Raw genomic sequence first — 25,106 nt, 5'->3', positions numbered from 1 at the left:
TGACCTTACTCAAGTTACCCCAGGAGGAGTTTTAGTCCCTATCTTTTACCTGGATGTTTTTGAAGAACACTGAATTGGACCACTTAGATCCTCTGGGCATTTTGGACTGTTCTTACTTATCTAACTTTTAAGGAATATTTTAGTTATCTATTGCGCTGCACTGTTTTATGTATCTAATCTATGTTTGAGGTATAAGTGATTTACCTTTCAGTGTTCAGCCTGCAATTTTCAGTTTAGGAAATTGTTTGCGCTGATGGTATTAATATTATTTTACAGGATTGGTTAAAGACTAAACTGTTTGTAAAGGATCAATTTTTTTTTTTACCATTCTATGCATGAAGCAGCCCCCCAATACTTACCTGAGTCCCATCTTGATCTTGCAATGTGCATGAGAGCAGCAGCTCTCTCGGGCCTCTTCCTCTTCATTGGCTGAGACAGCAGCAGGAGCCATTGCCTTCCGATACTGTCAATAACAGCTAGTGAGCCAATAAGGGGGCGGGTTTGAGCCACGCTCTGTGTGTGAATGGACACTCAGAGCAGCGGCTCGGGAGCCCTTATAGCAGGTTGCTTGCTATGGGGGCACTAGGCAGGATGGAGGGGCATGGAGTGCCAGAGGGGGGCCCAAAAAGAGGAGGATCTGGGCTGCTCTGTGCAAAACCAACTGCACAGAGCAAGTAAGTAGGACATGTTTGTTATTAAACAAAAAAAATCTGTCTTTAATATCACTTAAAGGGGTTTTAATTTTAATGCATTCTATGCATTAAGATAAAATACCTTCTGTGTGCAGCAGCCCCCCTCAGCCCCCCTAATACTTACATGAGCCCCCTCTCTATCCAGCAATGTCTATGAATGCCTCAGCCATCCGGGACTCTCCTTCCCGATTGGCTGAGACACAGCAGCGGCGCCATTGGCTCTCACTGCTGTCAATGAAACTCAGTTAGTCAATCAGTACCAATCGGTGCCCCATCATTGATTTAATGGGTAGAACAGAGCAAAAAATAGGGACCAAGAGAGGTTCCAAAAAAGCGGGACTATACCGGCATATAATGGTTGCAGGAATATAAGACAACACTGATATATAAAAAATATATATTTATTTATTATAAATAAAAACAGATGTAACATTGAGACATTGAGACAATATCTCAATGTTACATCTGTTTTTATTTATAATAAATAAATATGTATTTTTTATATATCAGTGTTGTCTTATATTCCTGCAACCATTATATGCCGGTATAGTCCCGCTTTTTTGGAACCTCTCTTGGTCCCTATTTTTTGCTCTGTTCTAATCTTCTGGGGATGATGGCATACACATCACGGAACTTATTTTTTGCCTCTGATGTAATGGGTAGGAACTGCCAAATGCCTCAGCCGTCTGGGACTCTCCTTCCCAATTGGCTGAGACACAGCAGCGGCGTTATTGGCTCTCACTGCTGTCAATGAAACTCAGTTAGCCAATCAGTGCCAATCAGTGCCCCATCATTGATGTAATTGGTAGGAACTGCTGAATGCCTCAGCCGTCTGGGACTCTCCTTCCTGATTCAGCGGCGCCATTGGCTCCCACTGCTGTCAATGAAACTCAGTTAGCTAATCGGTGCCCCATCATTGATGTAATTGGTAGGAACTGTGCCCCATCGTTGGTGTCATGAGGAGGAATTGTTTGGTTCATTGGTGTCAGGCTGGGTCTACACTAGTGTGAATTGGATTCAGGTTTCTCCACTTCCAATTCGCATGTCAGAAGACTGTGACGCTATTGGCTCCCACTGCTGTCAATGAAACTCAGTTAGCCAATCAGTGCCAATCGGTTCCCCCATCATTGATGTAATTGGTAGGAACTGCTGAATGCCTCAGCCGTCTGGGACTCTCCTTCCCGATTGGCTGAGACACAGCAGCGGCGCTATTGGCTCCCACTGCTGTCAATGAAACTCAGTTAGCCAATCAGTGCCAATCGGTTCCCCCATCATTGATGTAATTGGTAGGAACTGCAGAATGCCTCAGCCATCTGGGACTCTCCTTCCCAATTGGCTGAGACACAGCAGTGGCGCCATTGGCTCCCACTGCTGTCAATGAAACTCAGTTAACTAATCGGTGCCCCATCATTGATGTAATTGGTAGGAACTGTTCCCTTATCGTTGGTGTCATGGGGAGGAATTGTTCGCTTCATTGGTGTCAGGCTGGGTTTACACTAGTGTGAATTGGATTCAGGTTTCTCCACTTCCAATTCGCATGTCAGAAGACTGTGACGCTATTGGCTCCCACTGCTGTCAATCAAACTCAGTTAGCCAATCAGTGCCAATCGGTTCCCCCATCATTGATGTAATTGGTAGGAACTGCAGAATGCCTCAGCCATCTGGGACTCTCCTTCCCAATTGGCTGAGACAGCAGCGGCGCTATTGGCTCCCACTGCTGTCAATGAAACTCAGTTAGCCAATCAGTGCCAATCGGTTCCCCCATCATTGATGTAATTGGTAGGAACTGCAGAATGCCTCAGCCATCTGGGACTCTCCTTCCCAATTGGCTGAGACACAGCAGCGGCGCCATTGGCTCCCACTGCTGTCAATGAAACTCAGTTAGCTAATCGGTGCCCCATCATTGATGTAATTGGTAGGAACTGTGCCCCATCGTTGGTGTCATGGGGAGGAATTGTTCCCTTCATTGGTGTCAGGCTGGGTGTGAATTGGATGCAGGTTTCTCCACATCCAATTTGCATGTCAGAAGACTGTGACAAGCTCTCAATAGAGCCGATTCACACAACTCCGGGACGGCTGCGGAGCGGTTTGCAGAAGAGTCCTGTGCATCTTCTGGTCTATTTCAGGTCCAAATCCATCCAAAAATGCGGGACTGATTTGTCCCTATAATGGAGAACAGGAATGCATCGGACCCCAGCTGTGGGCCAGCAGTGTGAAAGTGTGAACCCGGCCTTACTGAATTAAATAGTGCACCAAGGACCAGATAAAAGCAAGCAATGGGCCACATTGCTGCTTCGTCCTACTAAGTTACTTAGAGTTGTATTTTGTAGGTTAGATTTTCAGTTGTGGCAAACACTTTTACATCAGTTTTATTGCAACTAAAGTTCATGTACCAACCAGATTATGTCTAGTGGAATTTTTATTCAATGTTAAGAATCTATGCATTTAAAAATTCTTTTAAAGGTTTGACATTTCTTATATTATAGAAAAAGAAACGCGTATCATTTCTATTTTATCAGTATCATAAAATCCCATTTTGCTATAAACCTCTAGAAGTTCTGTTTGTTTAGCAATTTAAGGCCTATTTGCTTATGTGTAAATGTGGTCTGACCACCTTTTAAATTATTTCCAAATTTGTTATCTAGGGAGGGCCTGCTCTAAGTAGTGCTAGTTAAACATGCCATTAAGGGAACGACTGCGTAAAAAAAAAAAAAAAAAAGCTGTGCTTCAAGACAGAAAAAGGGAAATGGTTTTATTTTGTGGTTAGGAGAAATAATTTGCTATAAGTTCAAAGAATTTCAAATATTGCATATTTTTTTTTTCACCAGTTGTTTATAAATCACATTTGAAGTTAATTAAGATGAATCTGGGACTGGACGAGGTGGGAAAAATAATTAAACATACAGAAAAAAATGTTCTTTGAAACGGAATGTGGTTTATTTGTATTTCCGACCAAATTATGGCTGTGGGAGAGAATTAGTTGAGACATAATTCTTGGATAAACTGTGTCTTATCCTAAATGCTCAGTATTAGTTTTCAGGCGGCTGAAAGACATTCTTCAACTTTCAGCTGATACTTTGATGGGGAAAGAATAAAGTTTGACTGTTAAAGCTCTTTGGAGCCAGCGTTATCATGAACAGACGTCCAACAAAAAAGGAGAATTAATAGAGAATTTAGCACTGCCATTTAGGTATGCATGTAAAGTTATTAAATTAAAGAGGTTGTAAACCCATGAAACTTTTTTTTTTGCAACCTGAAAGAGAAACACATAATGAGCTAGTTTGCATCGCATACTAGCTCATTATGAAATACTAACCTTAGAACGAGCCCCCGCCGTGCCGCCCGCTTACCTCTATGACGGGCGCCGTCTTCCAGGATCGCGGCATCCGGCCATCTGATTGGCCGGAGCCGCGGTGACGTCACTCCCGCGCACGCGCGCGGGAGCCAACGGTCACGGCACGGGCTCAGAAGGAACGGCACCAGTGGCCGTTCCTTCAGAGCGCATGCGCCAGTGACGTAACTGGCGGCATGTAAGGTAAATATCTCCTAAACGGTGCATGTTTAGGAGATATTTACAGTACCTATAAGTAAGCCTTAATATAGGCTTACCTATAGGTACAAGTTGCAGAGGAGGGTTTACTTCCTCTTTAACCACTTAAGCCCCGGAAGATTTTACCCCCTTCCTGACCAGGGCCTATTTTGCGATTCGGCACTGCGTGACTTTAACGGACAATTGCGTGGTCGTGCAACGCTGTACCTAAACGAATTTGACGTCCTTTTTTTCCCACAAACAGAGCTTTCTTTTGGTGGTATTTAATCACCTGTGCGATTTTTACTTTTTGCGCTTTAAACAAAAAAAAAGCGTCAATTTTGCAAAAATAACAATATTTTTCACATTTTTTTATATGAAATTCCCCCCCAAAAAAATGTAAAAATCAAAATGTTTTAACATTTTAGGCCAATTTGTTTTATGCTACATATGTTTGGTAAAAAAAATCGCAAAAAGCGTATTTTGATTGGTTTGCGCAAAAGTTATTGCGTTTACTAACTAAGGGAAAGATTTTTGTCATTTTTTATTTGTTTTAACTCGTAATGGCGGCGATCTGCGATTTTTTTGCAGTACTGCGACATTGCGGCGGACAGATCGGACCCTTGACTGACATTTTTGACACTTTTGGGGTTACCAGTGACATTACTACAGTAATCAGTGCTATACATATGCACTGTTACTGTAAAATGACACTGGCAGTGAAGGGGTTAACTTTTTTTTGAGAGGGAGGGGCTATGTGTGTCCCTAGGGGCGTGATTCTAACTGTGATTGGCTGTGGCTTGAGGTGTATGAACAGTGATCAACGGTCCTACATAGTAGACAGGGGGGAATGACAGGCGGCTTGTTTACATTAGCCGCCTGCCTTTCTCCTGCTCGAACAGATGATCGCGAGTGACCGGCGGACATCGGGTCCGCCGGGTCACACGTGCGAGGGGGGGGGGGATTGTGACCGCGCGGAAGCGCGCCTCCAGCGTCGCGCGCTCGCTCCCTAGACCCTCACAGGCTAGCGACGTAGCATTAAAAAAAAAAAATCATGCTTTAACATATTCACATTGATTTCACATAACCTTGATGTGGATATATTCAGTTTAGTTATATGTTATTGAGAAGCAGTTTATAGTGACCTTACATAGTTACATAGTTACATAGTTAGTGAAAAAAAAAGACACAAGTCCATCCAGTTCAACCTATGATGTGTGTGTGTGTTTGCTTTTAACCGTACATTGTATACCCCTGTATGTTGTGGTCTTTAAGGTGTCCATCCAATAGTTTTTTGAAACTATCAATGCTCCCCGCTGATACGACTGCTTGCGGAAGAGAATTCCACATCCTTACCGCTCTTACAGTGAAGAACCCCTTACGCACTTTAAGGTTAAACCGCCTTTCCTCAAGTTTTAGTGAGTGGCCACGTGTCTTATTGTATTCCCTTACTCTGAATAGTTTGTTCCTTATGCTAGGGTCGCCAGTACAGTATTTGTACATTGATATCATATCCCCCCTCAATCGTCTCTTCTCCAGAGAGAATAAGTTCAGTGCTTGTAGTCTTTCCTCATAGCTGATGTCCTCCATTCCCCTAATTATTTTTGTTGCCCTTCTCTGGACTTTCTCCAGTTCCAGCACATCCTTCCTGAGGACCGGTGCCCAGAACTGGACAGCATACTCCAGATGTGGCCGAACCAGAGTTTTGTAGAGTGGAAGAATAATCTCTTTATTTCTGGAGTGAATCCCCTTTTTTATACAACCCAGTATTCTGTTGGCTTTGCTTGCAGCGGCTTGGCATTGCATGCCACTTCCAAGCCTGTTGTCTACCAGTACCCCCAGGTCCCTTTCCATCCTAGACTCACCCAGAGGTTTCCCCCCCTAGTGAGTAGCTTGCTTTCTGGTTACTGGCCCCCAAGTGCAATACTTTACATTTTTCTACATTAAATCTCATCTGCCATGTAGTTGCCCACCCCGTTATTTTGTTCAGGTCTGCTTGCAAGATTTCCACATCCTGCATAGAAGATATTGGCATGCCTAATTTAGTATCATCTGCAAATACTGAGATTGTACTAGATATCCCCTCCTCTAGATCATTTATGAATAAATTAAACAGGATTGGTCCCAGGACAGAACCCTGGGGGACCCCACTTTCCCCACCCGCCCAATCAGAGTACTCCCCATTAATCACCACCCTCTGGACTCTCCCCTGGAGCCAGTTCTCTATCCAGGTACTCACCTTATGGTCCATACCTACCTTCTTTAGTTTGTACAGTAAGCGTTTGTGGGGAACGGTGTCAAAGGCCTTTGCAAAGTCCAGATACACCACATCCACAGGCTTACCTAATGTTAAAGTGGAATTTCACCCTAAAGGGCAAGTTACACTATATATCCTCCCCTCTGCAGACCACACTTGGCACATTTATAGCATTATTACCCCAACATATTCCTGATAGGTGTCTGCTGTACAATGTACTTGTATGATAAAGTCTCCTGTTCTCTCTGTATTGCTTCCTTTATGTGAAATCTCTGGTGTTCCTTCGAGTCCTCTTGCTTTCCTATTAAAAACTGACCACACCAAGCAGGAGAGCACACACCGTGGTCAGTCCTCTAGCTATGCTGGAAACTCAGTGTACTCTCCTCCAATGATCCGACTTGTCCTGACATGCCTCTGCTGCACAGCCATTCACTGGCAAGCTTAGTATGCTGCTTCTTCTCCTCCCCCTAGCTCTTATGCAGCTGAGAACAGAGGAAATGTGATAATTTATAAATAAAAAAGGGAAAAAAGATATTTAAATTTTTTTTTATCTATACAAAAATGTATTGCCTTACATTTCTATTTTAAACTGAATGGGTTTATTTACAATGTCAATTACAATCACTTTTGGTTTTTTGGGGGGAGTTGATACCTAGTTTTGATTGGCTCCTACTCCTACTTCAGTTTTCCCCCCTCTTTGCCTGCAGCCTTCTAGGACACATCGCAGGTCCCAGAATGCTGCAGGACCATTCACAAAGCAGCGTGAAGCCACAAGGAGCCACAGCCGGCTTCCCACAGTAAACATGCTGGCGCCAGGGACCCAAAGACCGGTGAAGAACCGGCCTGGGTCAGGACAGTGCTGGATACCTGGACAGGTAAGGGATCTTTTTTAAACGTCAGCAGCGACAGTATTTGTGGCTGCTAACATTTAATTTTTCTCTCTATGGTGAAGATCCTTTAAGGAAGCACTGGTTGGTCCAACAACAGCTTTTAATGATAATTTTGATAGATCACATGCCTTTATTAGGGTGCCTGAAAGCATGAAGAAAAGGAAATGTGCTGAGGGCAGGAGGTTGAGACACAGGGATTTCTAGGAATTCATGGAAGAAGACTTCCTAGGTATTCTTTGTTGCATGCTTCTTGTTCAATGCCTGCTGGACATTTGTGAGTCAGCCAAGAGAGCTTGCAAAATTTAAAGAAATGTCAGGATGTTTCTTTTAATATATCTCCCAAATTCAGACCGCACCAAGTCTACACATGGCTTTCTTCGGTAACAGAAAGAGAATGGAATTGACAGGACTCTATATAATTCTAGTACAGTTTCTAAAGTGAGAAAAACAACAACTATAAAAATAATGACAATATATAATAATAATAATTTGCATGAAACAATAGATACAAATATGTGCAAGAACTGCACATAGCATTTAATACCTGATAGCAAATATGATCAAAAATATCAATTTTACCTTATCTATTTAATCTAATCTAACACATTCTATCTACGTATATATAGGTTTTTGGGATCTGGGCTTAAAGATGCAGTTACCATATTTTTGTAGTCCCCAAGGCCCCGTCCCAGTCTTACACTCACCTGTCCAAAATCGCACCACACTGAATCGCATGTGATTTGCACAGGAATGCAGTACGGTTCCTGTATGATTCACATGCAGGTTATATTGTGAACAGGTAGAGACCAAAGTGGCTTTGATTTCCATCCTGGCATTCGGCTTACTGAATGTTGTTGACTAAAATAATTCCTGTTTTTGAAATAGTCCTAAATGCAAAGGACATACCCAAACCCATGGCTTTGCTCCAGACTTGCTTCTTTCAACTCACACAGATGACCCAGGTGCTGGCTACCACAGCCGGCCTCCACTCTCAGTCAAAAGCAAAAATAAACTGCACTCCAAAACATAGCTTTTCATTCTATATTTAATTCATCAAAAGATGAAAACTGCATACATTAATGTCTCTACCCGAAACTATCTTCCTTGACGCATTTCACCACTATTGGCTTGCTCACAAAAATAGGGAAAGTCCCTTACTATTTTCTACTACAGACAATTTTCTGTACAGTTATCCATTTTCTCTGGGGCCATCAGACACATAACAAAAGGTTCAATACAGCTGTCTGCTGTATAGCCCTGACAAGTGCGAGTGGAGAGTTTGAGATCTAAAGTATGCCTGTTCTACAGAGACTCTGATCCAGAAGTGTGTACCGCAGAAGCTGTGAGGACAAGGCAATAGGACAGACTCCCTGTAGAATGAGATACATAAGGCACTACCTTTTTATTTATCTCTCTAAGAGTGATGCTTCAGCACTGCCACACTAGGGAGACCACGTATCCCATTATCTGCTTCTGATGTGCTGTGTTTTTTTTTATGACCACTGGTCTTCTAACCGTCTTCCTTTAAATCTGTCATTGGGAGAATAGGTTAATGGGCAAGCTTATCCTATATGCTGATGACACTGATTACCCTATTTCATAGTTACATACAGTGGTGATCGAAAGTTTGGGCACCCCAGGTAAAAATTTGTATTAATGTGCATAAAGAAGCCAAGGAAAGATGAAAAAATCTCCAAAAGGCATCAAATTATAGATTAGACATTCTTATAATATGTCAACAAAAGTTAGATTTGATTTCCATCATTGACACTTTCAAACTTACAGAAAACAAAAAAATGGTGTCTGCAAAGGTTTGGACACCGTGCAGAATTTATAGCACGCACTGCCCCCTCAAGGCTGAGACCTGCCAGTGTCATGGATTGTTCTCAATCATTGTCTGGGAAGACCAGGTGATGTCAATCTCAAAGGTTTTAAATGCCCAAACTCATCTGACCTTGCCCCAACAATCAGCACCATGGGATCTTCTAAACAGTTGTCTAGAACAGTGGTTCTCAAATCCGGTCCTCGGGACCCACTAACAGGCCAGATTTTAAGTATTACCTTGGGGGATGCAGACTAGAATACTGCAATCACTGAGAAGCAAATGAGATCACCTGTGATGTAATTTAGTTATCTTGCAAACCTGGCCTGTTGGTGGGTCCCGAGGACCGGATTTGAGAACCACTGGTCTAGAAAACTGAAACTGAAAATAGTTGACACTCACAAAGCTGGAGAAGGCTATAAGAAGATAGCAAAGTGTTTTCAGATGTTAATAGCCTCTGTTCGGAATGTAATTAAGAAATGGCAGTCATCAGGAACAGTGGAAGTTAAAGCAAGATCTGGAAGACCAAGAAAAATATCAGACAGAACAGCTCGCAGGATTGTGAGAAAAACAATTCAAAACCCACGTTTGACTGCACAATCCCTCCAGAAAGATGTGGCAGACACTGGAGTTGTGGTACACTATTCCACTATAAAGAGATACCTGTACAAATATGGTTTTCATGGAAGAGTCATCAGAAGAAAACCTCTTCTACGTCCTCACCACAAAAATCAGCATTTGTACTTTGCAAATGAACATATAGACAAGCCTGATGAATTTTGGAAACAAGTTCTGTGGACCAATGAGGTTAAAATTGAACTTTTTGGCTGGAATGAGCAAAGGTACGTTTGGAGAAGAAGGGGCACAGAATTTAATGAAAAGAACCTCTGTCCAACTGTTAAGCATGGGGGTGGATCAATCATGCTTTAGGGTTGTATTGCAGCCAGTGGCACAGGGAACATCTCACAAATAGAAGGAAAAATGGATTCAATAAAATTTCAGCAAATTTTGGATGGTAACTTGATGCCATCTGTGAAAAAGCTGAAGTTAAAGAGAGGATGGCTTCTACAAATGGATAATGATCCTAAACACACCTCGAAATCCACTGGGGATTACATCAAGAGGCGTAAACTGAAGTTTTTGCCATGGCCTTCGCAATCTCCCGACCTCAACATAATTGAAAATCTATGGATAGACCTTAAAAGAGCAGTGCGTGACAGACAAGCCAGAAATCTCAAAGAACTGGAAGACTTTTGTAAGGAAGAATGGGCAAAGATACCTCAAACAAGAATTGAAAGACTCTTGGCTGGCTGCAAAAAGCATTTACAAGCTGTGATACTTGCCAAAGGGGGCAGTACAAGATATTAACTCTGCAGGGTTCCCAAACTTTTGCAGATGCCATTTTTTTGTTTTCTGTTATTTTAAAAGTGTAAATGATAGAAATAAAATCTATTTTTTGTTGACATATTATAAGAATGTCTAATCTGTAATTTGATGCCTTTTGGAGATTTTTCCATCTTTCCTTGGCTTCTTTATGCACATTAATACAAATTTTTACCTGGGGTGCCCAAACTTTTGATCACCACTGTAGTTACATAGTTAGTGAGGTTGAAAAAAGACACTAGTCCATCCAGTTCAACCTATGATGAGTATGTGTGTGCGCTTGTCAATAGTATATTGTATACCCCTGTATGTTGTGATCATTAAGGTGCCCATCTAATAGTTTTCTGAAACTATCAATGCTCCCTGCTGATACCACTGCTTGTGGAAGAGAATTCCTCATCCTTACCGCTCTGATGGTAATGAACCCTTTACACAGTTTAATGTTAAACTGCTTCTCTTCTAATTTTAGTGAATGGCCGTGTGTCTTTTTAAATTACTTTTCTCTGAAAAGTTTGTTCCCTATTCTAGAGAATCGCCAGTACAGTATTTGTACATTGATATCATATCCCCTCTCAAGCGCCTCCTCTCCAGAAAGAATAAGTTCAATGCTTGTATTCTTTCCTCATAGCCCTCCAGTCCATTTATTAGCTATGTTGCCCTTCTCTGGACTCTCTCCAATTCCAGCACATCCTTCCTGAGGACCGGTGCCCAGAACTGGATGGCATATTCAAGATGCGGCAGGACCAGAGTCTTGTAGAGTGGGAGAATTATCATTTTATCTCTGGAGTGAATCTGTTTTTTAATACATGCCAGAATTCTGTTGGCTTTGCTTGCAGTAGTTTGACATTGCATGCCATTGCTGAGCCTGTCATCTATTAGGACCCCCGGGTCCTTTCTCATCCTAGATTCCCCCAGAGGTTCTCCTTCTAGTGAGTAACTTGCGTTCGTATTTTTGGCATCCAAATGCATTACCTTACATTTTCCAACATTAAACCTCATTTGCCATGTAGTTGCCCACCCCATTATTTTGTTCAGGTCTTCTTGTGAGGTTTCCACATCCTACGTTGAAGTTATTGCCCTGCTTAGCTTAGTATCATCCGCAAATACGGAGATTGAGCTATTTATCCTATCCTCTTGATCTTTTATGAATAAATTAAACAGGATTGGTCCCAGGACAGATCCTTGGGGGACCCCACTTTCCACACCAGACCATTCAACTTTCCTGAGCCAATATTTGGACTCAGGTTAGTATGCATGGACAAGAGGACCTATGCTATAGAAGGGAGGAAGGGCTGGAGAGAGATTCACTGTGTTCTCTGCAAAGAGGAGTAAACTACAAAGGGATTGAAGGGACACTTTACCTATCCCCTGAACTTTTCAGTTTGGCAAATAATGTAAGTCACTGATTTAGGGTGCTACGTGGTCTCCCTAAATCACAGTAAGTCAGGCAAACCCCCTTTTAAATGGGATTCTAATTTATACATTTAGTAACACATCAGCTGCTGTACTCTTTTTTTTTTTTTTTTTTTTTAGCAACAGTAATGTAGAGCTGCAGTAGAAACTCCCTTTATCTCAGGAAGCTCCTTCTATGTAAATGATGGAGATCTTTTCAACACAACTGCCCCTTTAACCACTTAAGCCCCGGAAGATTTTACCCCCTTCCTGACCAGGGCCTATTTTGCGATTCGGCACTGCGTGACTTTAACGGACAATTGCGCGGTCGTGCGACGCTGTACCTACAACAAATTTGGCGTCCTTTTTTTCCCACAAACAGAGCTTTCTTTTGGGGGTATTTGATCACCTGTGCAATTTTTTGATCATGCGCTATAAACAAAAAAAGAGTGTCAATTTTGCAAAAATTACAATATTTTTCACATTTTTTATATGAAATTCCCCAAAAAAATTTAAAAATCAAAATTTTTTAACATTTTATGCCAATTTTTTTTTTTTACCATATGTTTGGTAAAAAAAAATCGCAAAAAGCGTATTTTGATTGGTTTGCGCAAAAATTATTGTGTTTACTAACAAAGGGAAAGATTTTTGTAATTTTTGTTGTTTTTTCTTTTAACGCGTAATGGCGGCGATCTGCGTTTTTTTTTGCGGGACTGCGACATTGGGGCGGACTAATCGGACCCTTGACTGACATTTTTGACACTTTTGGGGGTACCAGTGACATTACTTCAGTAAATAGTGCTATACATATGCACTGTTACTGTAAAAATTACACTGGCAATGAAGGAGTTAACTGTATTGGAGAGGGAGGGGTTAAGTGTGTCCTAGGGGCGTGATTCTAACTGTGATTGGCTGTGGCTTGATGTGTAAGAACAATGATCAACGGTCCTACATAGTAGAACCGTTTGATCACCATTTTCCCGCTGTCATGGACGATCGCGAGTGCCCGACGGACATCGGGTCCGCCAGGCACACGCGCGGGGGGGGTCTGTGACCACGCGGTAGCGCGCATCCGGCGGCACGCACTCGCTCCCAAAACCCTTACAGGCTAGCGACGTAGCCCTACGTCGCTTTGCCTGTGAGGGGCTGACTGCCGACGTAAATAGTCGGCAAGTGGTTAAACGCTGATTGATTGAACGCTGATTTAAACAAGTATGCAGTTTTTGTTTTAGAGTGGGGGGAAATTTGGGGGCATGGATAATAATCATATTTGAATATGAATACATTTTAAGCTAGAAACAAAGTCAAACCGCATGAATTACAGGCATCTTAATTGAATTTAATATAAACTAAATGTTATTGTCAATTGTCGTTAAGTATTCAGTTCTTAAAAGCTAAAATGCAGAGGCAATTCTTTACACGGTAATAAGCTTTTATTTAATTATGAAGCAATTATATAAAAATGCATTACTGGGAGTTATTAATATAATAGATTGCTGCATCTTAATAAACTATTCCGAGTAATAGAAAGAGCAAAGACGAACTGATTTGGAAAGGGGCTTACAAAACATTCCTAGGGAATTTGGAAATGGTTTTGTTTTACTGCGGAACCTTGCAAAATAGTTATTTTACCTCATTTGCCTTTTCGGTAGACATCTACTTGTTTCCCCGTTGTCCCATGAAGTAAACAGGCATATGTTTTTTTGTGTAATTAAAGTGGAGTTCCACCGTTAAAATACTTTTTTTTAACAAAAAATACCCCTAGGACAGTCAGGGCTAGTGCATTTAAGCAACGATAGCCTCTGAACTGTCCCCTGTTTAACTTACCTGTAAGAAGAAAAACTTACCTTGAAAATGTCTTGTCCAGCGCTGCCATCTCAGGTGTGGGCAGCTGAAGCCGGAGCGTCCCTCTTCATGTCCTCTTCCGTGATGTCGGAGACCCAGAATGCCCTACTCATCATTTCCGGGGCAGGCGCGTCATCCCGCAGCTGGTTCTGCGCATGCCCAGAAGCTGTTCATCAGGGAATGATGTGCCTGCACCGGAGGTGACGATGACACCGATGCAGGCGCATTAACTCCTGGGATCGATGACGCTCATCTCCCAGGAGTCAATGCAAAGGAGGAAATGACGTCAGGGCCGCGGCCGCAGAGGGAGGAAGTGGAAGGAAGGTAAGTTCATTTTCTGAAAAAATTAGGTAAGTAAAAGAAAAAAAAAATAACTATCCAATTATTTTTCAGGTTTTTTTAAGCTAACGGACGGTGCAAAGTTCATTTTTAGGGTGGAACTCCGCTTTAAGGAATAACTCCACTTTTTCATTTCCAATAATTTTTATTCTTTTTCAAAGACATGTAACAAAATGACAAGCGCTCATATAAACATAGTTGCAGATATTACCATGACAGAGCAAAAATATGACAGATCGGGTAAACAAAATCGGGAGTATGTCTTCTTGTGCAGATCTCTGGCAAGAAGGCCTTATAAATTTCAATGGAAACAAAAACCTTAAACTCCAGATAGGAAAAGGAACAAAAAGACAAAAGAAAAGGAAAAGAGAAATAGAAAAGTGACTATGCAACCACACCACACTACCAAAGATGTTGAAGAGCCAAAAGGGCACTAGGTGTTTCCCACAAGATCCATGGGCCCCAAGTTTTTTTGAACCCTGTCATTTTATCCAGGATAATTTAGCCTTAACCAAGTAAAAAGGGACTATCAAAGACTTCCAAGACCTGGCAATAGCAATTCTTGCAGTTATGAAAACTAATGCATCTAGCTGTTGCAATAACTCCACTTTTTAAACAAAGTGATAACATGACAAGACATGATCTCAAAAATGTTCTCCTTTACTGTTTACTGTCAGCGAAAAATACTGTCTCACAGTTGGGTGCTTGTATTTCCGTTTCTGAATTAGCCACAGACTGGATTTCCCTGTACAGCAGAGCTCAGATTGAGAGAGAGGGGGAAGCAGAACAAACAGCCAATCAGTTGTGCTACATAGCAAGAATAGGAGGAGAGAGCAGAGTAACTAAAATATGATTTAACCACTTCCCGCCCAACGACGCATATGAAGTTGCAGACTTTGAGTGGGGATATCTGAATGATGCCTGCAGCTACAGGCATCATTCAGATATCTTCTTTTACAGCAGGCGATTCCCTTCACCATAAAAAACAATCTGTTCAGCTGCTTGATTGTTTTTGCAGGTGGCGGGTGGGGACAGCCCCCCCTTCCACCGCCCTAGGGTGTTTTAACGTGCTCGCCCCTGAGATCAGCGAGCCGGAGAAGGAATGCACCAGCAGCGGAAGTTCACCATAGAGAATACCATGGACCAGATGGTTTTTGGCAGTCTCTATGACCTTCGGAGGACGGACACGACGTTATGATGTCACCTCCGGCCTCGGCAGTTGTAAACACTGACGTTGCTTTGGCTGGCTTAATTTTAGGCTTTCAGAGCCTAGAGGTGAGATCTGGGGACGTATAGACCCCTGATCTGGCTGTAAAGAGGGCCTGTCATGCCCTATTCCTATTACAAGGGATGTTTACATCCCTTGTAATAGGAATAAATTGATCAAAAAAATGTAAAAGGAAAGTGTCAAATTATAAACATAACAGTAAAAAAAAGAAATAATAATTTAAAGCGCCTCCATCTCCACATGCTTGCTCGCAGAAGTGAACTCGTACATAGGTAGCGCCTGCATATGTAAACGGCGTTCAAACCACACATGTGAGGTATCGTCAGAAACATTAGAGCGAGAGTAATAATTCTCTGTAACTTCAAACTGGTAACCTGTAAAAATTTTTTACCTATGGAGATTTTTAAGTACCGAAGTTTGGCACCATTCCACGAGTGTGTGCAATTTTAAAGCGTGACATGTTAGGTATCTATTTACTCTGTGTTTGAAAAATTGCTGCACAAATACCGTACAGCAAAAAAAGTTGCAATGACCATCGTTTTATTCCCTAGGGTCTCTGCTAAAAATATATATATATACAGTGTAAAGTTTGGGGATTCTAAGTAATTTTCTAGCAAAAAAAGGATGATTTGTACATGTAGGAGAGAAATGTCAGAATTGGCCTGGGAGGGAAGTGGCAATTCTGTTTCCTGCTTCTTCTTTCACTGTGCAGTCACAGGCAGGGGGAGGGACATGACCTCCAAGTGTTATGTAACTACAGCAGAGAAAAATTAGGTCTTCAAGCCTGCCAGACAGGGCTGGGTTGTATGCAGAAACATGTACATTTTAGGACTGGATGAATTGGAACATAAAATCCTGTAGCAGGTATCTGCATATATACAGTATCTGTTTGCCTGGAGTTCAGATTTAAATGTTTTGTTAGTTGAGGGAACCTTATACACAAGTACTGTGCCTAGTCAACTCAGACTATGGATGGTTCTTGAGGGTGAGGGTTGAGGAAACCCATTACTGTATCATAACCAACATTTCATAAGCAGTGTCATGAGGCAAATTTTATTTTTCTATGATAACGTGCGATCTTGACACAGTCTACTGAGGTCATGTACTGATAAGTCAACGTTGTCTCCGAAGCTCTTTCATGTAACAAAATAACTTAATTATTCTTAAGAACTGCATATGAGAAGATGGATGAACATAAACATTAATATAAATGGTCTGATAAATTGTGCTGTCAGGCAGGACTAGGTCTGCCATTATTAAGACAGAAACAATAGTTCTAAAGAAAATATGAAACGTTACTTAATGCCCAAATCTGGGATATTTGAACTGGGGAATGAAGTAAATGCACAATATTTGAAGAAAGAAAATAGACTTTTATAAAATAGTTGGGAAGGAGAATAATTGAAACCATCCCCGTGTCTGTACAGGCTGGATCCACCATGGGTTCTTGGATGTAGCATTTTATGACTAAATCATCCAGGGACATTCTTGTTTTCATATGTTTAATCTTCTGGAAAAATGTAAATGCCTATGGAAACAAGGTTGTTTTTTTTCTATCTTTTTAATACCAAAGAATCGTAACGTAATTAAAGTACCATTATAGTTGTTTCTGGCAACACACTGAAAAGCATAATGTAAACTTTATTATCTTAAAGGGGGATCCCCATTTTTCCCTTTATTTGTATGAAATTTAAATTTTTAAGTATATAGGAATGATCTTTGTTTAGTCACTAAGGCAGTGTAAAATGCATTACCTCCAGTGGACACCCGGATCTTTATTATTTTTTTCCTTGTTTCCTGGGGAGAACTCCAAGGACTTTCCTGTCTGTAACGGAGAAAAGCTGTGATATTACATCTTCCAATTCCCTTTCAGTATGTTCAAAAATACCGTAGTTTGTCATTCTTTAGCTTGATTTAATGTCTGATACTCTGCAATAATAAGGGGGAACTTAACGATCCTGCATAAGAGTCTTGTATATATATATAGTTTTCTCTTAGAGCAGCTGACATCCTCACAAAGGAATATATACTATGAAAAAAATGAACACAATAAAAGTGGAGTGCATCTAAGAGTATCAGCAGATGAATAAGTAAATTGGAATTTATGTATGCAGCTCACCTTCACAATTGGCCAAGCAAACACATCCTTTAGATTGTAGGATATAGTGGTACTTTGGGTAACATAGAAACGTTTAGTTTAGTTGGTTAATATGCATTAATAATAAAATAAAGTAAATATTTAGTATAATATTGATAAAGTGAATTTAAAACCATTTTTTGTCAGTTTTGGTTCGTTTAGGCAATGGATAAAAACTGTCTCTTTTTTCTTTTTTTTTGCCAACTGCATTCCCACTGGAGACATTTCCCTACACGTCCCAAAGACTGAACAGAAAGTGGGATAAAATCTCTTTAACCACTTTAGCTCCGCTCACTGGGCCTCTACTGCGGCACAGTGGCTCGTTATCGTCCAGTGACGTAGACCTACGTCGCTGGACTCCTCCCCCTGTAGGCGGCGATCGCCGCTGCTCTTCCCCGATCGTCGGGGAATCGAGTGTGGAGATCCGCCCGCCTGTGTAAACAGAGCGGGCGGATCTCCTAAGTGACAGGGAGTGACAGATCGGAGTGTTAAGCATAGCTGAACATCCGATCTGTCCTTCACTCACTCAGTCACCTCCCCCCCCACACGTCAGTAAGCACCAGGCATACATTAACCCCTCCCTCTCCAATAAAATTAACCCCTTCCCTGCCAGTGTCATTTTTACAGTAGCAGTGCATATTTATAGCACTGATTACTATAGAAATGTCACTGGTACCCCCAAAAGTGTAAAAAATGTCAGGCAAGGGTCCGATCTGTCCGCCGCAATGTCGCAGTCCCGCAAAAAAAAACGCAGATCGCCGCCATTACTCGTTAAAAAAAAAAACACCAAAAATGACAAAAATCTTTCCCTTAGTTAGTAAACACAATAACTTTTGCGCAAACCAATCAAAATACGCTTCTTGTGATTTTTTTTTTTACCAAACATAGGTAGCAAAAAACAAATTGGCCAAAAATTTAAAAAAAATTAGATTTTTACATTTTTTTGGGGGGAATTTCATATAAAAAATTTTTAAAAATATTGTTATTTTTTCAAAATAAACGCTCTTTTTTTGTTTATAGCGCAAAAAGTAAAAATCGCACAAGTGATCAAATACCACCAAAAGAAAGCTCTGTTTGTGGGAAAAAAAGGACGTAAATTTCGTTTGGGTACTGCATTGCACAACCGCGCAATTGTCAGTTAAAGCCGCACAGTGCCGAATCGCAAAAAGTGGCCTGGACGTAAGACAGCAAAATCCTCCGATGGTAAAGTGGTTAAAGGAAATCTCATCTAGATGTAAGGTTTTTCGGTCCGATGCTGCATCTGTCCCCTGGAACCTCTAACACTGAGAACCGAGTGATCTAACACCGTAGATTGATCGGTTCTCAGAGCTCCTGGAGCAGAGAACTGCTGACTATCAGTCAGCAGCTCTCTCTTCTGCCCCCCACCCCATGCTCACTGGAGTGCTGGGCTGTGGAGGGGGCAGGAGCAGCCGGCTCAGGCTCTCAGCAGCTCAAAGGGAGGCTGGGCCGGGTGCTGATACAGACATGTGGGCAGATCCCGACTCCATTGTCGCGATCTAGTCTGAGCCTGGACTGGCTCTGTGACATCAGCAGACAGCGCTGACACCACTGTCTACTGAGAGTGAGTCATAGGAGTGCAGAATGAACTGCACTCCTGTGATCCACAGAAGTGCAACTAAATGAGCTTTGCATAGTTGTCACCACAACAAGTGTCCCTGTTGGAATATTTCCACTCTATTCCTGTGCCAGTTACAACTCAAGATTTTTCCTTTCCAATCTCAACACCAGGACAAATAGAGAAAGTGGATGCACAGGCATCAATAAAAGCCAGAGAGAGCAATGCTACACTATCTTAAAAAAACACTACTTGTGTTACATTTAGGAATTTGGCATGCACCAATACATTTAATGTTCCGTATGCTGGGCAGATTATGTGATCTACAACTTTCTCTCTGGCTCTCCAAGACAATACTGTCCATGAATTATAGTGGCATGTAATGGGGGTCACAGAGGTTGCTGCTATGGTCCAGCTACTGATCTTTCTGAAAACTGACTTGGTTGTTTTGGCTGAAGAAGGCTTTGTGCCAGAAATGATGGCAAATACATTTTCAGTGCTGTTAAATTTAAATTATTTTGCCTTTTTATTATCATACCTAAAACAAAGTAGAGGAACTATACTCCAAATGTAATATATACTGTTACTATGCTGACAGACTTGCCTTGATGGATAGATTAAAGAATAATAGCATCCAGGGAATATCTGACTGCCTCTTTGGGGATCAGGAAGGGATTTTTTTCCCTGCTGGAGCAAATTAGATCATGCTTTATGGGGGGGGGGGGGGGGGCTGTCCTTCCTCTGGATCAACTGTAGATAGTACAGTAGATCATGTATATGGAGATTTTCTACCTGAATGTGTTGGTTTTCTATTTTCTTTGTTGGTTGAACTGGGTGGACTTTTTTTTGTCTTTTTTTCAATCAGATTGTAATAGAAGGGTAGAGTACTTACATTTAATATAGGGAAAAATACAATCTCTGTACTCCATAGTGATGTGAAACATCCACATTGCTCCTGGTAACCAAAGACAATGTTATCTCTGCCTAGGCTTAGGTTAGTTTAGGGAAATTTACGGTAGACAAACATTTTATCACAAAATAATATACTGAACAAAATTATAAATGCAACACTTGTTTGTTTTTGCCCCCATTTTTCATGAGCTGAACTCAAAGATCTAACAAAACCAGGATTCATCCGTGAAGAGAACACCTCTCCAAAGTTCCAGACGCCATTGAATGTAAGCATTTGCTCACTAAAGCCATTTACGATGACGAACTGCAGTCAGGTGGAGACCCCAATGAGGATGACGGGCATGCAGATGAGCTTCCCTGAGATGGTTTCTGACAGTTTGTGGAGAAGTTCTTTGGTTATGCAAACCGATTGTTGCAGCAGCTGTCCGGGTGGCTGGTCTCAGATCATCTTGGAGGTAAAGATGCTGGATGTGGAGGTTCTGGGCTGGTGTGGTTACCCGTGGTCTGTGGTTGTGAGGCCGGTTGGATGTACTGCCAAATTCTCTGAAACGCCTTTGGAGACGGCTTATGGTAGAGAAATGAACATTCAATTTACGGGCAACAGCACTGGTGGACATTCCTGCAGTCAGCATGCCAATTGCACGCTGCCTCAAAACTTGTGACATCTGTGGCATTGTGCTGTGTGATAATACTGCACATTTTAGAGTGGCCTTTTATTGTGGCCAGCCTAAGGCACACCTGTGCAATAATCATGCTGTCTAATCAGCATCTTGATATGCCACTGTGAGGTGGATGGATTATCTTGGCCAAGGAGATGTGCTCTCTAACACAGATTTGTGAACAATATTTGAGAGAAATAGGTCTTTTGTGTACATAGAAAAAGTCTTAGATCTTTGAGTTCAGCTCATGAAAAATGGGGGCAAAAACAAAAGTGTTGCGTGTATAATTCTGTTTAGTGTATATTAATTTTTCTGTTTTGGTATGCCAAATTAACCACTTAAGCCCCGGAGGATTTGGCTGCTAAAAGACCAGGGGGTATTTTGCGATTCGGCACTGCGCGACTTTAACGGACCATTGCGCGGTCGTGCGACACTGTACCTAAACGAATTTGACGTCCTTTTTTTCCACAAACAGAGCTTTCTTTTGGTGGTATTTGATCACCTGTGCGATTTTTTGATCATGCGCTATAAACAAAAAAATAGCGTCAATTTTGCAAAAATAACAATATTTTTCTTGTTTTTTTTATATGAAATTCCCCAAAAAAAATGTAAAAATCAAAATTTTTTAACATTTTCGGCCAATTTGTTTTATGCTACATATGTTTGGTAAAAAAAATTGCAAAAAGCGTATTTTTATTGGTTTGCGCAAAAGTTATCGCGTTTACTAACAAAGGGAAAGATTTTTGTAATTTTTGTTGTTTTTTTTTAACGCGTAATGGCGGCGATCTGCGATTTTTTTTGCGGTACTGCGACATTGCGGCGGACAGATCGGACCCTTGACTGACATTTTTGACACTTTTGGGGTTACCAGTGACATTACTAGAGTAATCAGTGCTATACATATGCACTGTTACTGTAAAAATACACTGGTAGTGAAGGGGTTAACTTTATTTGAGAGGGAGGGGCTGTGTGTGTCCCTAGGGGCGTGATTCTTACTGTGATTGGCTGTGGCTTGAGCTGTAGGAACACTGATCAACGGTCCTACATTGTAGAACCGTGTGATCAGTGTTTCTACACCGGGGGAAATGATAGGTGGCTTGTTTACACAAGCCGCCTGACTTTCTCCCTCTCCCCCGACGATCGCCGAGTGACCGGCGGACATCGGGTCCGCCGGTCACACGCGCGGGGGGGTCCGTGACCGAGCGGGAGCGGGAGCGCGCCTCTGCTCTCCAGAGCCTCACAGGCTAGCGACATAGACCTACGTTGCTCTGCCTGTGAGGGGCTGACTGCCGCAGTAAATATACTGTGAGCAGTCGGCAAGCGGTTAAGCGCCAATTTCAGTTGTTGTATAATGCCTTTTCCTGAAGATGGAGAACATTTTACTTCTAAATAAAATGGGGGTTGGTATGAGGACTCAGATACAAACTATCAGAGCTAAAGTGAACAGTTGTATAAATACCAGCGCAACAGAAAACTGTTCCTGGAAAGTACAGTATATTAAACTGATGGTAACCAAGTCTATATGCAAAACTACAACCTTCATGTGTGATCATATGGTTGTTCACAATAGATAAGTACAGATAAGCTGAGGTCTAAAGACGGAGATATAGGCAATATACTTCACAAATCTCAGTTCTTTTACTTCTCTTTATTTCCTAATCGCGCCACATTCCTCTGCAGCATACAATAGCCTTCTTTTAATCTGCTAATTCTGGATCCTGTTACTGGTATGTTTTTAGCCTTCGTGTATTTGGCATCTGATTTCAACAGGCTCATTCCTGTGCCACACGAACTGCCCTGTGGCTTCACCTTTTATAGAAGCTCCCCAAACAAATACTTGTAGTCGGCTGACCTCTGTCCTCCCCTGGCAATCCCTCTCCATTCTCTGTGGTTTATTAGAATGAATGTATTAACAGGCCACTGACAGCTCCTTTCATACATTGCTAAAACAGTCCTGTTGTCAAAGGCTTTGCAAGTTACAGAGTGACCTCTCTGTCCCGGGATTATCTGAATAATTCCTTAAAGTCTCTTTCTTTCCCCTGATTTTTTCTGTTGCAGTTTCTGTGTGTGAGCTGTCCTTCAGAAAAAAAATAAATTGCAAAACTCACATAAATATACAAAATAGAATAAAAAATGTAACCACTTCAGATGCTGAAGGTTTACCCCCTTCATGACCGGGGCATTTATTGCTATTCAGCACTGCGCTACTTTACCTGGCAATTGCAGGGTCATGAAGCACTGTACACAGAAATAGAGCGTTCTTTGGGTGGTATTTTTATTTTTTGGGATATAAACAAAAAAAACTGAACATTTTGGGGAAGAGAACATTTCTACTTTCTGTTTTTTCTTATCCTATAAAATCAAATTTTGTCATAAATTTAGGCCAAAATGTATTCTGTTACATGTCTTTGGTGAAAAAAAAAAAAATTCCAATAAGTGTATATTAACCATTTGCCGACTGCCTAACGCCGATTTACGTCGGCAGTCAGCCCCTCACAGGCAAAGCGTCGTAGGTCTACGCCGCTAGCCTGTGAGGCTCTAGGGAGCGAGCGCGGGCCACGGGAGGCGTGCTCCCGCTCGCTCACGGACCCCCCTGCACATGTGCCCGGCGGACCCGATGTCCGCTGGGCACTCACGATCGTCCGTTAGAGCGGGAGAAAGGCAGGCGGCTAATGTAAACACAGCCGCCTGTCATTCTTCCCTGTGTAAGAATGGAGATCACACTGTTCTGCTATGTAGGACCGTTGATCTCTGTTCTTAGACCAGTAGCCACATCCAATCACAGTTAGAAGCATGACCCTAGGGACACACTTAACCCCTCCTTCTCAAATAATGTTAACTCCTTCCCTGCCAGTGTCATTTTTACAGTAACAGTGCATATGTATAGCACTGATTACTGTAATAATGTCACTGGTAACCCCAAAAGTGTCAAAAATGTCAGTCAAGGGTCCGATCTGTCCGCCGCAATGTCGCAGTCCCGCAAAAAAAAAAATGCAGATCGCCGCCATTACTCGTTAAAAAAAAAAAAACAACAAAAATGACAAAAATCTTTCCCTTAGTTAGTAAACGCAATAACTTTTGCGCAAACCAATCAAAATACGCTTTTTGTAATTTTTTTTACCAAACATATGTAGCATAAAACAAATTGGCCTAAAATGTTAAAAAAATTAGATTTTTACATTTTTTTGGGGGGGGGGGAATTTCATATAAAAAAATTTGAGAAATATTGTTATTTTTGCAAAATTGACGCTCTTTTTTTGTTTATAGCGCATGATCAAAAAATCGCACAGGTGATCAAATACCACCAAAAGAAAGCTCTGTTTGTGGGAAAAAAAGGATGTCAAATTCGTTTAGGTACAGCGTCGCACGACCGCACAATTGTCCATTAAAGTCACACAGTGCCGAATCACAAAATAGGCCCTGGTCAGGAAGGGGGTAAAATCTTCCGGGGCTTAAGTGGTTAACTGGTTTGCGTTAACATTTATAGCGTTTACAAACTATAGTATATATATTTGAAAATTGATCGATCCTGATGTACTGATGGCCTATCTCATTTACTGAGGCCCTAAAATGTTTGAAAAGTACTAATTCCCCCCCCCCCCCAAATGACTCCTTTTTAGAAAGTAGACAGTCCGAGGCAATTATTAAGAGGCATGGCAAGTTTTTTAAATGTGTCAGTTTTTGTCACAATATTTTTTTTTAAATGTTTTTACCATTTTTTTCACAATGTTTTTTTACATACTGTCACCAAGGCAGTACAGCATCATCAAAGGACTAATGTGGCGGTGATCAGGGACACTGGCTGGCGACAGTATGTAAAAAAAAAAAATATTTTATTCTATTTTTAAACTTTTTTTTACATTTTTACAATTTTATTTTACATACTTTCATCAGAGTAGTTTAGTGTTCACTGTACTACTCTGAAGGGGTGGTCAGGGATTTTTTTTTTTGATTTTTGTAACAGCAAAATTTTCAACTCTCATGAATGGGTTAACCATTTATGGAATCTGTGATTACTAGTGATCTGTGATTGACTACAGCTAAGCACATTGTACAGGGCGCTGTGATTGGCCCAGGTACCATGTGATAGCTGTGGGACAATCACAGAATAGGAAACAGCTGTTATGAATTAATTCATTCATAACAGCTTTGATGACATTGTAATTATGTGATTGCAGAGCGATCCCATGACCCCTTGACCCCGATTACCGGGATTCACAATCTGCTGTGTCTGGTGGATGAGGCGCGCTCCTAAACCTAGAGCAGGCACATCACATACATGTATGTAATTGTGCCTGCATGCACCGCTCCACCACATTGTATGTACTGTAGTGTGTCTGCAAGTGGGTAAGGACCACTCTGACCAAAATTGTCACAGAGAGGTGACTTGACAGTGCAAAATCTGGTGCAGCTCTGCATAGAAACCAATCAACTCCCAGGTTTTT

At 41.5% G+C, this 25,106-nt stretch overlaps 1 protein-coding gene across 1 annotated transcript in view; it reads left to right on the top strand.

Moving 5' to 3' along the window:
- Positions 1-25,106, top strand: part of ANKFN1 (ankyrin repeat and fibronectin type III domain containing 1) — a 556,552-nt gene that overhangs the window by 319,593 nt on the left and 211,853 nt on the right. The gene's annotated exons all lie outside the window — the stretch shown is intronic.

Source organism: Pelophylax lessonae, assembly GCF_965119305.1.
Source record: "Pelophylax lessonae genome assembly, chromosome: 11".
Taxonomy (NCBI): Eukaryota; Metazoa; Chordata; class Amphibia; order Anura; family Ranidae; genus Pelophylax; species Pelophylax lessonae.
This window is presented reverse-complemented; position numbering and strand designations above follow the sequence as displayed.